General features: G+C 36.6%; 1 long non-coding RNA gene across 1 annotated transcript; it reads right to left on the bottom strand.

Annotated features, from left to right (window-relative positions):
• Positions 1-3,555: 3,555 nt before the first annotated feature.
• Positions 3,556-4,697, bottom strand: LOC107199174. Its single transcript, XR_001519176.2, has 2 exons — positions 4,316-4,697; positions 3,556-4,050 (listed from the first exon to the last, which is right to left on the bottom strand). It is a non-coding gene; the product is annotated as an uncharacterized LOC107199174 (long non-coding RNA).
• Positions 4,698-4,703: the final 6 nt, after the last annotated feature.

The raw sequence follows: 4,703 nt of genomic DNA, 5'->3' as shown, positions 1-4,703 counted from the left end.
TGGGACTGTTTTAACCACCATGGGGTTTTTTTTGTCTCTATGTTGTCATGTGAACAAGAGAATGGTTGGGTAGTTGGGGGAAAAAAGGGTTTCTGGAGATTTTATTCTGGTTTCTTATTCCTGTAGTTTTTGTTAATAAACTTTCTTTGTTCCTTTTAAGCCTGTTTTGCTCTTGTTCTAATCCATATCTCACAGCAAGAAAAAACTAAGTTTTCTAGTGATTTTTTTTAAGTTACTGCTTTAAAACTATGACATTTATTTGGTGCATTTGCCATGAAATGAAATTGGCAAATCCAAACTACTACAGCGTGCCATGCTTTACGTTGGCAAAACCAATGAAGAGCATTGCAGGAGCCTCATACAAGTGAGCTGAACAGACACTGCAAAGTTAAAGCCTTAGCAGGCACAGGTTGCAGCAGGGGAGGTTTAAATTGACTATTAAGAAGAATTTCTTCACAGCAGGAGCTGTCAAGCATTGGAACAGGCTGCTCAAAGAAGTGGTTGAATCACCAGCCCTGGAGGCATTTATAAGTTGTGAGGATGTGGCACTCAAAGACACAGTTGAGTGGTGAACTGGGCAGTGTTGGGTTAACAGTTGGACTTAATGAAATGAGAAGCTTTTTCCAACCTGAATGAATCTACATGATCCACTCAAGAACTACTCAAAAAGAAGAACTACCACGTTCTTGATGGTGATGAGACAAGAAAATATGGAAAAAACCAACATACCCTAGGGAAAAGAAAAAAGCTACAGAGTTCCAGCATGCTTCTACAGCATCAAGTGTTATTTTTTATAGCTAAATAATAATCATAACAAAACAGATGCAAGAGTGGTAACATAGAGGAAATACTTATGTAATATGAAAAGGTTGCTTGGTGAGATTAATGCCAAAAGGACACCACATAAATCATCGTCAAAGTAGCTTGGCCCTATGTTCCAAATAATTTTTAAAAAGCCATCTATTTTTAAAAAGGTTAAAGCAATTTTTATTCCTCTATAGCTTGCATGAAGATGATGTTTCTATATTTTATTTTTCCTCTACACAATGCATGTTCAACAGCAAGGAGAGACAGGGAATTAGTATCTGCTGCTAAGATAATTATCTAGTTCCATGAGGAAAGTCAGATTAATTGGGATTTTATGTAGTATTTCTACACTAGCAGTAAGAATCAGTCCTTTGTAGAAACGGGCATAAGAAATTTTATGGAGTATAAGAATACGAAAACTTGACACATTCAACTGTACAAAAGGTACACGAGCACTAAATGAGGCAACTGTATCCATACAAAAGCCAAAATTTACAAATGACTCATACTACTGAAATGTACAGTTGCTGTGGTACTTTCTCATTAAGACTTTATATTCCAATAAAGAAACAAAACCAAGAGCAGTAATTATTTTCTAGTGCCTACTGCCTAAATTTAAAAGCCATAGTCCAGAACACAAATCAAAAATAACTACCTGACTTCCAATATCCCAGAGGAGACATGTTCAACAAGGATTAAAAAATTCCCTCCATTTTGAAATTGTGAAGACACAGTACCTAGTAAAACATTGGCTGGTATTGATCTCTTAGATTACAACAAACAGCCCCAAAGTATTTTACAGAACCTAGATCCAAATTTGAGGTGGTTCTAAGCAGTGTAGCTTAACTGACACACAGACCAATAGCAAAAACACGTTGCTAATGTTCCTAACATGGATTTTTTTTTTATTATTTTTTATTAGTTGGACTACTTTAATTTCAGAATATTACACTGGCCAGTGCATTAAGCAAAGGCTTTGTGATTTTGATTCTTTGACCAGTGTTCATTAGGGTTAATATAAAGTCCTTGGAAATGCCCCTTATTTGCTTTCATTTAATCAGCTGACTGCTGCATACGACAAGGAACCTACAGATGCTACAAAACACAAGATCAGTATAGAAGCAGAGACAAATAGGTACAGGGGAGTCAGAGACCACTGCCCCTAAATAAGCACATTCTTTAAAGGAATGTGGCTCTCATATATGACTCATAGTTTTGCTACATTAGATTCCTACATTGCTTTAGAGAACAAATTTTTAAAGAGTTCACAAAAGGAAAAAACTTCTAAAGACAAGGAAGTGGGATGCAGTTTGTTACAGAAAACAAAAAGTCTGTAATGATAACAGAAAAGAGGACAACAAAAGAAAGTAGAAGAACTTCCCACCTGTCAGAAGATTTTTCTAGCTGTCAAATTAAAGTTCTGGAGTATAAGAGGAACAGAAAATTAGAAGTTTAAATAATGTCATCATTATCATATCTGAAACAAAATAATCCAGGGCCAGAAAATTCATGCACTATGTTAAGGACAACTGAGTTTTAAACTCATTCTGCAGAAATAGCCTAGAATTAAACAATTCAGTTTGTATTTGCAGTCTGTGTTTAGATGGTCTAACTCAAGTTTTGTTGTATATCCTAAGGATCAGTGTTTCATTCAAATATTGTAGAATTAAGGAGCAGCTTCCTTTACCTATCAGCTGCTAAAAGCCTTGAAGCAGCTGCAAAATTGTTTTTATCTTTGTATATTTGAATGTCTGACCTCTAAAGACAACTCTCAAATACTTCAATGCTTTCATTAGGAAATACCATCATAAACTATCCAAGATATGAATGCTGGGTTTTATTTATTTTTTTTTAAACACAAAATTATACACAGAATAGATAAAAAGATACTATTTTCACGTAGCATCGATCTGCTTTCTTCAAACTGTTTTAGACCAAAGCTGCCCATATGCTGATTTCACTGTTACTTTCTTGAGGAAGAAAAGTCAAATAGAGTCTGTCCAACTGGCCTAACAAGAAGAATACAGACATTTTAGACCATTTTGATGTATTGAACATGAACCAAATCTAACTGATTAGATAAACGCCAAGAATTCATATGATGTCCTATTTAGAACTTTCTCTGGTACATATTCAAGAAGTTCAGTGAAGTTTCATCTGGGAGTATGAGGAGCTAAAGACAAACCTTGGTTTTCAAACTGCTATGTTGTGGAGGCCGAAGAACTGGCCAACGCCGAGAGCCTGGCTCTCCCTTGGAAGGATTCTCCCTAGGCAAGGCACTTTTCTCTCAGAGAGAGAAAAGTGTCACTCCCAGGGGTCTTTGAGTTAGTTATGTTAAACTCTTGTACCCCATTGGTGTTTTCCCCTGTCACTCCACCCCGATACATGTATCCCAGTTTCCCCCTCCCCTCTCCTTCCCTATAAATACCCCGGTTTTTCCCCTGTTCCGGGAGCTGCTGTCAGTGGCTCCCTTCACTGAGGGCCCTGCTATAATAAAGACTGTTTCTCAGTGGAATGCCATACAGCTCTCTAGTCTCCCTCTCTGTGTCGCCTGCACGCTGCCGCTGAGCTGAGATCAGTCGCCGGGCAGAGGACGTGCCTGTGCCCCTGGGCAGTCCTTTACAGGACGGCTTCTTCAGGGTAGTCATGGCACCCCTGCCATCGACAGTGCCATGGCACTGTTTCTTTTTCTAGACTATTTACAAGACTGCTAGATAAGGAATAATCATCTTCTCCAAAGAGGTTTTGATTTTTTACTCATGTAAGAGGTGTCTCTGTGCAGTTTCATAGGGAACTGAACAAGCAGGAGACAGACATTTTACATTTGGTCTTGTTAGTAAAATGAAGCTTGGAGAAGGATGTGAACTGTCTGTCATGCACGTGCCCATCATGTATACACGTGCTATTGCAAGTACAAAGTCGGAGCAAAGCATTTCTTCAAAAAATGCAAATATGTTTTTTATTTCTTTCATGTATTTGTGTCAACAAAAAAACATTCATAACTACTTCCTTCCACTTCAAACCAGTTTCAGTGCTAAATACAGGTAGTATCCATCCTTTTAGAAGGCACCATACAAGAGCTTCAGAAATGCAACATTTTTATCTCCATCCTTTTAGCGATTAGAGACTTTCAGCCTTTTTTTTATAGCTGTCTAGGATGCTGGTCAAGTTTGACAACAGATCTTCAGACATGAATTCTTCATAGTCTCTGTGAATTTTCACATTCTGTTCATCAAGGTATTTCTAGAAAAGAGGTACAGAAAACTTAATTAGCTCTATCATGTATTATCATGTATTTATTAGCTCTATCAGTATTGTACTGATTCTGCTAAAGCATTTTAAGCAGTCGTTGCAGAGGTTAACTGATGTCAGTTAAACACTTTCCATGGACTCAGTGCAGCAGCTAAATAACTGATACTTCCTTAGAAAGAATAAGTTCTAATTTCCAAGTGTTTAACTGCAAATGTCTCTAGAGAGATTTAATTCTGGATATCAAATTTTAGCTTACCACTATAGAAGCTATATGAGTAGCAACTGTTTCTATAAGACGATTCAAGTTAGCACCTATTTTTCTCTTCTCTTCTGTTGTTGTTTGCAGAACAACTTGATATCTAAAAGAGAAAGATACTCAGAAGGTCGTGTCCTAAATTAAAGAATTCCCAACATTTAAAACAATCACTTCAAGTCTGATTTATCATCATATTTAGCCATACTTTTTTCTATTAGTATTAATTTGAACCAAGTTAGAATATATTAATACTCAATTAAAAAAAAAAAAAAAAAAAGCCTGTATTTTGCTAACTGATAAGAAACAATGTACCTTAAAGTCCGAATACTCTTTCCAGACTTTGAGGTATAAAGTGTAAGTTTGAGAACTAATTTCTTTGCTACAACCA

The sequence above is a fragment of the Parus major genome, unplaced genomic scaffold (assembly GCF_001522545.3).
Source record: "Parus major isolate Abel unplaced genomic scaffold, Parus_major1.1 Scaffold478, whole genome shotgun sequence".
Classification (NCBI taxonomy): Eukaryota; Metazoa; Chordata; class Aves; order Passeriformes; family Paridae; genus Parus; species Parus major.
Note: the sequence above shows the minus strand (reverse complement) of the source record. Positions and strands in the feature narration are given on the sequence as shown.